Source organism: Lolium rigidum, chromosome 6, assembly GCF_022539505.1.
Source record: "Lolium rigidum isolate FL_2022 chromosome 6, APGP_CSIRO_Lrig_0.1, whole genome shotgun sequence".
NCBI classification, from domain to species: Eukaryota; Viridiplantae; Streptophyta; class Magnoliopsida; order Poales; family Poaceae; genus Lolium; species Lolium rigidum.
In genome coordinates this window covers 285,601,845-285,614,345 of record NC_061513.1, presented here as the reverse complement: position 1 = coordinate 285,614,345, position 12,501 = coordinate 285,601,845, and the positions used below count along the sequence as shown (strand labels likewise).

Here is a 12,501-nt window from a genome sequence, read left to right as displayed (position 1 = left end):
ATTGATAAGTAGGGGGAAACTCACTATAGATGCCGCCCGGATGAAATTACCTCCAAAAAATAACAAAAAAGAAATATAAAGTAAAAAATTCCATGGTGACGAATAATCCACCCTTGGGACACTGGTTCAGCACATGAGCAATGTTGCACGAAAATCCCGCCACATGGGGTCAAGCTTCCCAAGGCTGCCACCTCGTCTTGCATCCACCATCTGGGGCCGCCGCCTTGACTTCCTCCACACTCACCGGCAAGAAAGCCCTACACGAAGGTGAAGCCTCAACCATCTAGCACAGGTTTGAGCCTCCAAAGGCGATGCCCCCAAGGGGGACGCGACACAAACACCGCCATGGCCCGCTGCAACAAAGCTAGAGCTTGGGCTTTCATCCGGAATACCTAGCGGCGGGGCAAAAATGAAAGATCCGCAGTGAAGCATCAAAGAAGGGTATACACTCGTAGACGTTGTCATCGTCAGGGGCGACCGTGGTCTCCTAATAGATTTCTCACAGATCTTCGTCACACCCACCACCATTGCAACCCAAACCAGCCAAGGAGCCCAAAACCAATCAGGAGCTTAGTCTATTTCGAATGGACAATGGAATATAGCCCTAAAAATGCTATGGCTACTCGATTTGGGGTATGTAACTAGCTATTCATTGTTTATGGGGCACACATGTAAAAAAAATCGATGCGGGCGCACAAACGTGTACAAAGGAAGTGAAACCCATTTGCAACAACACAAAGCCCCGAAAAAAACTAAACCACAACAACCAGACACGTAGAAAACCAAGCCGCACAAATCGTGAGGCTTTCATCCAACGGTGTCTCACATGACTGAAATTTAGCTTATGAGAATTAGCAAATCCGTTAACAGTAATGTTGTTGGCGTGAAACGGTGACTCTACGACAGGTGACATGGCGGTGTTGGCGACCTTGCTCTTTGGTCGTGTGGATGGTGAGGCCTGGCCCGGGGGCAGCGGGCAGTCTAAGATACCGTGCGTGGCATGAAGGATTTTCCAGGAGAAAGCTCATCGCTTCGACGCCAACAACTGCAATGCTTGCGGGTGTTGTATGCCTCCTAGGTGTGTCTTTATGGTTACTTCCTGCACATATGCCTACGGCTAGTGAAATCCTTGAGGGCGTTGTTATGTAGCTCCGGTTCCTCTCGGTCTTGTTTTTTTTGTTTTCGGTGGTAAGTTTTTGTTGTCTTTATATTTCAGCCGTTGTGCCTTTATTTATAAAGTGAGACGAAATCTTGGAGAATTGGAAGGGTGACATACGGCACCTACCCAATGGAAATTACAAACTTTTTTTTTGTAAACTGGATGTTTTAATATTACTAGTACAAATGCCCGTGCGTTGCCACGGGTCCTTAAATTTTATTTCACAATGCATATATAATTCATGACTCACTATGAAAATTCAAAATAAAATAGGGATATCATAATGTATTAATACCAAACGCAATAATAAGACATCATTGTTGTGCATCTGCGTGGTTCCAAGTTCTAGATCATCTAGTTACTCTTCCGCGGTAAGTTTCACATCTGGGTTCTAGGCTATGTCATAATCGTTAACTCAATAACCTCTCCATTGCTACGATTCATTAAAAATATTTCTGATGGCACATAGAATATAATGCATACAAATATTTAAAGATTTCGACACATTAAGCCAACAGAGAGAACATGCATGTGGCACGAGAAAGTTTGAGCTGCATTTTATCGAAAGGATTTGACTATAAAATCTTTGATTATCTTCCCTCATTCAAAGATAGTTCTTTGCACTTATCATATCAATTAAAACAGGTTGTCAGGCAAGCAAAAAAACTAATAGTCCAAAACAGGTTGTCAGGCAAGCAAAAAACTAATAGTCCAGTCGTGCAACCATAAGCAAGTTGACTGTAGGTCCCCTACCGATCTCTCTATCTCATTCCTGAACTTTAATGGCTTCAAAGTTAACCATAGACCTAGACCCTACATAGACACATCTGCCAATCTACAATATAATGTATTTCCCATAAGGATAATAGAATAGATTTCCTGCATTTGTTGCACAACATTTTCTTGGTTTTACATTAGGAGGCAGAGGCAGTGGAAAGTTTCTTGAACAAACCAAGAGATCACTCCCCGATTTCTATTAAAAAAACCAAACATTCTACATAGTTCTTCACCACAACACAGCTACCACCATCAACGTAACTAAAAAAGAAAACTAAGTTACTACAGTTCCAAAAAAAGGCTACACCTAAAAGAGAACCAAACAGGACACTTACATGCCACAGCCAAGCAAACTGCTAGAAGTAAATGTCTAGAACCCAACATCTTCTTTCTTTCCAGAGTACCGATGAACCACATATCCTTTATTTGGGCTCTTTTTACACAACTCCAAATTCTTCACCCTCCTTCTTGACCTATTCTCCCATCCTTGGTCTCCATGCTGGCCAGCTTCAACTTGCTCTGAAGATTTCACACGGTGACTTGTTCCAAAAGCTTGGTGACTTGCTCCAAAAGCTTTGCGCCCAGTTGTAACTTCAGCTTCGCTACCTACAGATTTGCCCACCATATAATCCAAAAAAATATATCCTATTCGTCATTTCTATAGGCTCAGATGGCCATTTATTTACAGAGCAGATCATGTTTCTTGCTTTCCAAATACCCCGAAACATAGCAGCTATCCCCATAGTCACGAGTTTCTCTTTTTTCCTACTGAAAGTTTTAACCAATCCACCAAACATCGTTGAGCACATGTTTCTTGCTTTCCAAATACCCCGAAACATAGCAGCTATCCCCATAGTCACGAGTTTCTCTTTTTTCCTACTGAAAGTTTTAACCAATCCACCAAACATCGTTGAGCATTGTCGAACTGGCACTTAAATCCAGTCGCACAACTGACAGTATTCCATAAATATCTGGCTTCTAATAGAACATCTTAGATCAGCTTCAAGAAGGTTTTCACTCGCAATGGGATCTTCGTTTTGCACGTAAATTTATATGTGACAGACCCACTATTTTAGGAATTTCTTAACCAAATTGGCTTGTCCTGCTCAGAATTCAAAGAAATATTTGTACAACACTCTAACAAACACTCTAACAAGGATCTACATTCAGAATGTATTTCTCCTGCTAAAGTTCTTCTAAAAGTTAGAGAACTGAGCCCTGGGTATTTTGTTCGTCGAGAAGACCAACTTGACACAGCTTGCTACAATAGTTTAATTGCTAGCTAGTAGGGAGAACCCATGAAATCTTAAGACTTTATGGTACAACACCTACTTAATTCGGGGTTTAAGAAGCACAACAGTGTATTGCGGGAAGCGTCTCATAAATATAGCTCTTTCCTTTGCCAAAACTCCTACTCCACATGTACCAGTTAGGTGAGAAAATATGAACGTGTTGAAGGCTACGCACTCAAACTCAGACGCAAAATCTCACATATATTTGTTTGACTTCTTATAACTACCACCTATCCCACTCACTTTCCAGCACAACATGTATACAAAAGTGGAGTAAAGAATGATAAATTCCTAAGGTACAAAATTTGTGAGAGTAACTACTTTAATTACCTGCTTTTCACTTGTTGCCTCTATGGAACTTTTTTTTAGAGAGAGGCATGTGTCACCAAATTTACTGAAGAAGGGATCATATATTCTATGCAATCAAAACGCACATTATAGTTCATCAACGAAAATAATGCAGCCACGATGCTAGCAGCACCGGCGTTGCCGTTTAGCTTAATGAAGTAGAGGTGCACATTCTCTCCGAATATTCTCTTTTCCATGTCGTACCACGAGTAGGTGACATCGCAGGTCAATGGGAACGGCCTCTATGGCCATGCCGCTGGGCAATCAACTTAGCGACCCTCATATTAGTGCGCAATAACTGGATGGTAGGAAGGGGAGCAGCGCTTCAAGTCATGCCAGTGCCACACAATCAGCAACCGTGAATTCTAGGAAAAATGACCATTTGTTGCCACAACTAGTTAAATTTAGACCTAGATACATGGATACCAAATTATTCTCTGAAGTTTGCACAAAACAAATAAAGAATTCAGTAGTGAACGGTGACAACAAATCATTAACTTGCATCTTTTCCCAGATCTTGTGAAAAAGTTGCATCGAAGTAGTCAAAGTGACTATGATACTGACCAGTGCCTTGCTCATTGCATTATTCAAAAGAACAAATACACATTATCCTGAATATGCACAAGTTTTAATACGAAACTTGGTATCAGATCCTAGAGGTCAACATCACAAAATGCCGTATTGGAATAATAGAGATTCTATTTGATATTATGCTACAGCAGATAGTTTTTCCAACCTCTAGCGTTATCATGAAGCTAAATACACCAAGTCAAGTCGTGTTTCACTTTCAGCAGTTGCTCGAAGGAGTTATCATGAAGCTAAAAAAGCAAAACTATGTTTCTGGAAAAGAACTTGCATCGAAACCTGGTCCATGCCGTGCTAGCTCACTCTACAGGAGGCATTGTACGCAAAGCTTTGTGTACAAAGGGGGAGAGGAGGCGCACCTAGATCCAGGCCTCAATGCCAATCATTGTTACCTACAAAAAAACACACAATATAAAGATCCTTGCTCCAATCCTTCTGAACTTAAAGCACAATGTCTTCCTTTTGCTCCAAATAAAGTCTTTTTAACGACACGGTCAGAGATTTGTGAGTATTTGTTTTCACTCAAATGTATATGCAGATATGTGGTACAATTTTAATACTACAGAAATCTGATATGTTATATTCCTGGTACTTATATTGTTATATTGATGAAGGGGGCATTACTTGTGCTGTTATATTAGCCACTGCAAAAAAATGTCAGAATATATATTTCATACTTACAACCTTCAGGCGACTCAAGTGCTCGAAATCAGGTGTGGTTCTTCCAAAATGGCGCAAAACTTCATCGCTTGCATAATTGCATTCTCTTGCCGCTCTGGGTGCATGCTGAGCAGAGTTAGTGTCCATGTGAGCAAGACTGATGTTGTCTTCATACCTGCAAAGTAAAATATCTTGCATTCCTGGACTATTTCTTCAGTACTCATTCCTAGATTTGCTTTCCCATTGGATTCCCGTGTACTTGACTCCAATAGCAATCCTAGCAAGTCATCACCGATGGCTTCACCATTTTAATAGCTTTGTCTTTATTTGTAGGTAGGAACGTGCAAATACTCTGATATGTCACAAAGTTTTTTTTACATTAATCTGCTATTTTCTTCAACAAAGTCCTTGCATTTTAAAAAAGGTCTACGATCTTATTTTCCAATTCCATTTCAGCACCTCTACGAGATAAAGTGCATGTGCCTAAACTACATAATTTTTGTCAAACACCACAGATCTTGGATGCACTTACTGCTCCAATTGCGAACAAAATTGAATTGTGAAGTGATATGAGTTTGTGATATAAAGGTTACAACTACTCCTATGAGAAAAAGCATGTGTGCTTGGCAATTACTCGAATGTGCAAGTTGATATTTTTTCTTTTTGATGCAAGAAGGGAAGAACATACCAATAGTCTGGGATAAAAAGTGTCAATCTCATATGATCCTTCAGTGCACAGTGAATTCTCCCATCTTCTGTGAATGAAGCATTATTCAGGCAGTGCATTATCGTTCATTAGGCATGATGATTTCAATGGGAAAACAGTGAAAGCAGCTATAAAATTCCATCGCGTAGTTACTTTTATCTTCTCGTGGTGAAAAGCAGGATTCAAGATTCGCCGGTGCTTTGCCCATTTCTCGCCTTGATGATTTGCAAGCCTGTTTGCAAGCAGCTTCCCAAAACGACTGCTCTTTTGTTTGCCATAGTGCCCAAACTTGTTGGATAGAATTTCTCTTACTAATTTCGGGTCAGGAATCATCACCCTAGGTGTTGGACCAAACCAAGTGAATGAATTTTTTTCCTGCATTTACAAAGTGATCGTTTGTTTACAAGGCAAAAAAAGTGCACCATACAGTTCTTTAGATGCTCCTGTCTAGTAGTACATCATGCTATGTATATCCCTGAGAAAAATTTCAGAGCGCTTTGAAAAGGTTCAGAAATACTATTGTGAACTCGAAGCAAGCAAGCCAATGCATATTCGTAATGCTCCTGTCTGCAAACCAAGCAAGGTTTCTGCAACCTAATGCATATTCGTAATGTGTTCTCGAAATGACAAGACTGTCGGTTCTGCCATCACAAGAATAATAAAGGAAAGCAAGAATTGCTGAATTTCTCACCATTCCTTTTAATGGCGTTGTTGAACATAGGCTGCACGCGAGGGATGATGTCGTGGGAGCCGAGCGGCAGGGGCTTGGACCAAGCCTCTCTCCAGCTGCCACCGTATCGGGTGCCCTTGAGGCCGTGAGCCTGCAGGGCCCGACCCAGCCGCCGCGGGGTCAACCATGCCCATTCCAGAATCTAGGCGGCCAGTCACAGCAGCGCCATGGCCACCGCCGCTCCTTCTAGGATCCACGAAGAGGCCTCCCCTAGGATCTGGAGAGCTCGGGTGCTAGGCTCCACGGAGAGTCCTCCCCCAGCATCTGGAGAGCTCGGGTCGCCATCGGAGCTGTGAACTAAAAGAAAGCAGAGGCTGGCTCAGGCGCTTATGCAGGTAGCTCGCCATGTATGCAGCTTGGGGACTGCTGTTTCCCTGTACAGTCGATACCTTATCTCTCCATGCCCTGAGACGCGCTGTGGAGGACATGGACATTCGAGGCGAGACATTGAAGACCGGATCCGTCCAGTGGAGGCGCTAACAGTGAAGAGGTGGCGGTGACGACCGGATCGGACGGGCGTCTGTGGTGACACGCTGGAGGAGGAAATCCGAGGGGGCGCCTGATAGAGGGGAGAGGGGCGGCCGGGCGGCGGCGTGTCGCCGAGGTGCGCGGACTGGGCACGCGTAGAGAACGCCGACGGGTGGAGGAAGGAAATCTTGTGGGTGCGAGAAGGCATGGCGGCTAGGGTTGGATAGGAATGGATCGTCACTTGGCCAGGGGAGAGAAGAGTAGATGATGCGACGCACGAGCAGGACGTGATGGGCCTGGCCCAATTTGGCGCGTGCGGGCGTAGTGCGGGTCGACCAAAACTTTGACGTATTGAGCGATGGCAGAATATGGAACATGTTCCTCCTTTTCTAAGTATTGTAGATTTCAAGTAGTGTAGATATCCAAACTAGAAAAAAAGTACTTGTATATAACTTGCAGTCGTACAAATCTCAAAAGAAACCGTCTGATCGTGTGCACCCGTCCACACGAGATCCGAAAACCGGAGCAGCAACCGTGTAACCGCTCGCCCCCACCATCTCCACTCCGCCCCGTCCCGCTTCTTTCAAACAACCGCTTTCCCTCCCTCTTCCACAGCCCTCCTCGCTCCCGCTTCTTCGTCCCACGCCAAGAACTCTATCCCCAATTCATTCCCCATGGAGCAACACGGGCACGCTATACTTGATCCGAAAGAGGTGAACACGGAGCAGGGAGGCGATGCTCCGGCGGCAGTTCTCGCCGGCGAGGTGGCAGGTGCCGACGAGGGCGAGCAGGAGGGCGTATCGCAGACAGACAACTCTGTCCGTGCGGCCGCGACGGAGGGCAGCACGAAACAAGATCGTGAGGTAACTGATGGTGATTCGGTGCGGTGGGAGACACGAAAGACCCAAAGCGAGGACCGCGAGGCCTTCGAGGACACAATCGCGACACACTTCGGTAAGACTGCCAAATTCCAATCGATCCGTAGGTAGGCTGGCTCGTCTGTTCTTGAATCATGATTCTTCTGGGTGCGAGTTCGTCAGAGTTCCGAGCCGCGGCTGCGGAGGCGGCGCCGCCGTCCGCCTTCCTCCGTGCATGGTCCAGGGGTAGGAAGCAAGCTGGACTGACGGAATTCGTCGCCGCGGGAGATGCCGATGGTGCCGGGTCCAAGTATCCTGTTCTTTGTGCGTCATCGTCTTCCGGGCCGGCGACTGGTACGCATGAACACGTCTCTGTAATGGTGGATGTGGATGGCGATCAGGGCGACGCGCCTGGAGGCGACAGAAAGCTGAAACGGGCTTGCTCCGGTAAGATCACCATTCCGTACGCCGAAGCATTCTGTTCTTGGTCGTGTTCTCGATTCGTCTGAACTCTGAACCGAGCGGAGTAATCTGACTGACAGCGCCCGGGGCCACTGTGGCGATCGCGCACGCGTCGCCGCCGGACTCCTATCGCCGCATGCCGTGGCGCAGCAGGAAGCAGTACTCCCCGAAGCGCTTCGTTGCCGCGGCAGAAGCACCGCCTTCGTCCGCCGCGCCGCCCTCAGGCGATCCGCCTCTTTCTGCTGCCAGCCTACGCTCCGCATTGCCGTCAGCGTCGGGTACAGGAGCTGGCAAGTTCATGAATCTCAAGTGCCGAGACCACTCTTCTCGGATCAATTTCGTTTCCATTCATCTGGTCGCATTGTGATTTTGCCAGCCTCGTCCGGTGTGTTTGACTCGTCGGCGTCGTCCTCCAAGCGCGCTCCTTCTCGCGGCAGGAAGCAGCCGCGCCCGGAGCACTTCATCCCAGAGGAAGCGGAAGCTACGGCAAGCGCCAAGGCTCGCCGGAGCGACATCGTCCTCGACAGGTTCCTCTCTTCTCTGGTCCAGGGCTCCTCGGCCTCGGAGTGGGTGAGGAATGTCACGGCCCAGGACGCCGCTGTTGACGGTGAGCGCCAGCGCGGCGTTGAGGGCTTCAGGATCAGGGACGCGAGCCGCCACGCCGCCCGTGCGCTCAGCCGCCTCGGATGCGCATCGCCGTCGTCCTTTTCAGCTGCCGCAGGGAGTCCTCCTGGAGATCCCGGCGGGAGAGCGAGATTGTACGGCGTGCTCGCTGTCCTTGGCGCGTCGCTGGTGCTCAGCGTGGTTTCCTGTGCGCTGTTCTACATCGCCGGCCAGAGGAGCGAGCCTGGACTGTCCGGGGAGAAGCCCGACGAGGTAAGCGTACAGCTTCTCATGCGATATTTTGGCCTGTAGACTGTATGTTCTGATGTGTAATCTTTGATGTTCAGTGACAATTAGCGACCTCAAGTGTTCAGGATTCAGTGAAGGGCTCTAAGCAAAGGCTGTAGCTACATTTGGCATTGCTCTGGAGCGTACAGGGCAGAAGAATCGCTGCTTATCTCTAGTTACTTCAGTTCTTTGTCTGATGAATTGTGTTTGTAGTTGTCTGAATACTAAATTTTTGTCTCTTCAGACTTCATATTCTCAGCGATGTGCCAGTGTCTTTGAATCCCTTGTGTGTGCTTCACATTTGATGGATCACGTCTCTTTTAGCTTAATAATAGAGTATAGCACTGTTAGAGCATCTCTAGCAGAGCTCGCGTAAAAACGCGAACTGAAAACCCAGAGATTCTGTTTTACAGTTTTAGTTTACGGGCTATGTTCTGCGCCAGCGGCTTCCGAACCCGTAAAGACAGGGTTTTTCATAGAATTCATATGCAAGACATACAACAATCGATCATAATTAATCAAATAATCATCCAAATTATTACAACACATAAACAATAGTCTGAACCAAATTATTACAACAGTTTTGGGAAAATTGAACAAATGAAAAATGTCTCAATCAAATTACAACAATTCTCGAAAAATTGGACAAATGTCTCAACAATGATACATGTGACAAACAAATGAATGAAATGGTAGTATCAAAGGCGACGGCCATGTCGCTGCCATAAACGAACTGGGCATGGGTACTGGCATTCTCATTCTGCCGATGAGTTTCAAGGAAAGCTTCAATGCGATCCGGATTGCGTTGGGGTTCCACTTGTTGATAATGTTGTGGACTCGTAGAAGCAGGGCAAGCTCAACTCTCTTTCATCCTCGATGATCATGTTGTGAAGAATCACACAACATGTCATGATGTTGACAAGGGTTTTTTTTTTCCCAAAATCGGGCTGGGCCACGAACAATGGCAAACCTTGCTTGCAAAACACCGAAAGCTCTCTCAATGTCCTTGCGAGCTGCTTCTTGAGCTTTGGCAAATTCAGCTTCTATTATATCTTGGGGATCCTTGACAGACTTAACAAAAGTTGCCCAATCCGGATAGATGCCATCGGCTAGGTAATATCCCATTGTGTACTCATTGTTCTTGACCTTGTAGCTGCAAGTGGGTGCTTCCCCATTTGTTAATTTGGCAAATAAAGGGGATCTTTGCAGCACGTTGATGTCATTGAGTGTTTCCGGCAAACCAAAAAAACAATGCCAAATCCACAAATCTTGTGATGCAACGGCCTCAAGTACAATGGTTGCATCTTTGCTCTTGCCACAGTACTGTCCATGCCATGCTTTGGGACAATTCTTCCATCTCCAATGCATACAATCAAGACTACCAAACATGCCCGGCCGATCTCTTTTCTCATTTATCTCCATCAATCTTTTGGTGTCATCCTCATTGGGAGCTCGGAGATAGGTTGGCCCAAACAACTTGATAATCAGGCTTTCAAACCTACGTACCGACTCCGATGTAGTATCTTCGCCAATTCGAAGATACTCGTCGGTGTAATCCGCAGGGATGCCATACATAATCACCCTCGTGGCAGCAGAGATTTTTTGGAACGGGTTGAAACCCATCGCGCCGGCGACATTTCTACGTTGCTTGAAGTAATTTGAATTGGCTTCGCAGGCCTTGACGAACAAACTACGCCGCATGCGATACCTCCTACGGAATAAATGGGGCGGATCGGTAGGTACCTCGGCGGAGTAGTCCTCCATCAGCTCCTCGTGGCCGAGGAGGCGATTCTGCTGGATGTGGTTCCGGCCCATCACCGACCCGCGCCTCCGAATCAGCAGCTTCGCGCGGTCCTCCAGCTCCTTGGCGGAGAGGAGGAGCATGGTGGCCTCCATCTCGTCGTCCTGGAGCAGCTCGTTGAGGTCGGAATCGTCCGAGCTCGACGAATCCGACAGATCGACATCGACGAACTCGTCGCCTGAGCTCATCCTCGATTCGGATAGCGCGGCGGCGGCACCCGGAGTTGGGCGAGGAACAACGGGTGGGATGCGGGGCGACTTGCGCTAGCTCCGGGATGCGGGGCTCGGGCGAATCGGGCGGTGCGGCGGCGGCGGAGTGTGGTGGCGGCGCGGGGAGGGAGAGAGCGAGCAGTTGCGTCAGCTGAAATTTCAGCGCGCCCTAGATATGGATCGAGCGTTCGGTTCGCTCGAGCGACCCCTACAAATACATGCCGATTTGGGTTTTCGGTCTCGGCCCGATTTTTTTTCGGTTTTGGCCCTTTTACGGTAACTGACCGGCACCATTTTTCAGCCCGAACCCTTAAACTGGCGGTTATTTTTCGGTTTTAGCCCTTTTACGGGCTCTGCTAGAGATGCTCTTATGGTGTTCCTTTTATCTGCTGGTCTGAGATGAATGTTTGTGACTGAAGTTCAGAATGAACTTAAGCTAGTTAGCACTGAATTTCATCCTCCATTTTATGTTGCTAGCGTCTGAACACTGTCTTCAGTCACGAGTCTTTTTCCGCCGATTTATATATTTGGGGTCGATATCTCTCAGCTTTCTGAACTCAGATTATCGTTACTTTTTACAATAGAAGGGGGTGTGGTCAGATTGTCATTAGTTATTCAGTTCTCTTGTAAAGAAAAATAAAAAGAGATTGAGCTTAATCGATACCGTTCAACACACCTCGATTGCTTTGTGAACTTGTGCATGGTGTCTTAGTTGGCATTAATATTCTACAATTGCTAGAACTCAATTTGTAGAACTGTTAAAAGGGATGATACCATCTGAAAGGCATAATTTTCAAGTTTTCGTCTAGATTATCCAGAGTGGATTCCGTACAATGCCAAGACTTAAAACAATATAAACTCTTTATCTAAAAGAGATGAGAAAAACATCGGGTCGGTTAACATTACTCTTCTCTTGCATAATATTTTGAGATAATACCCTTAGTGAGAGTCATAAAAATGTATTTTAAGACATGTCTCGACACAAATATGCTAGGACAATGATGTTAGATGACACAACACATTTGATGTGGTTCAAAAATTAAACTTGTCTGTCAAAACACAGTTAGAAATTTAAGATCTGCTAATATATTGTGATTTCATAGTTTTGAATTAATGCACCATTTTTTCTAAATTTGCGAATATAATGTGATTTCAAAATTTAATTGTATATAGATCTTCTGTTTTGTAAATATGTGTCGAACCAACAAGATATTACCCACAAATTTTGGATATGAACCCGGAGCAAAATAAAGTAAATATAATTTATACTAAAATTTTATACTTTCTAGAAATTATTTATGTGTACAACAACATAAACATGTTTAATTTTCTATTATTTATTGTCACAGTGTACCCCATAGCAATGTTCTAAATGTTACTTGTAGTGTTCTTTATTTTACGGTGCAATGTTTGTCTTTAAGTAAAGTATAGCGTTGTTCTTAATTTTAAAGTCTATTTTATATATAAAAAAAGATTTTTCTTGAATTATTTTTTAACAACTGCATAAACTCTATATTGTAGGTGTATTTATTGCAAACATATGAAACCTCACGACA

The 12,501-nt window shown here is 45.4% G+C and overlaps 1 long non-coding RNA gene across 4 annotated transcripts; it reads right to left on the bottom strand.

Annotated features, from left to right (window-relative positions):
- Positions 1-4,128: 4,128 nt before the first annotated feature.
- Positions 4,129-6,853, bottom strand: LOC124665444. 4 transcript variants are annotated; one of them, XR_006990563.1, is made up of 3 exons: positions 6,647-6,853; positions 4,843-6,554; positions 4,129-4,553 (listed from the first exon to the last, which is right to left on the bottom strand). It is a non-coding gene; the product is annotated as an uncharacterized LOC124665444 (long non-coding RNA). The 4 variants fall into 4 exon arrangements; XR_006990561.1 differs by having other exon boundaries at positions 4,846-6,554; XR_006990562.1 differs by having other exon boundaries at positions 4,129-5,902; positions 6,219-6,554.
- Between the last annotated feature and the right edge of the window lie 5,648 nt (positions 6,854-12,501).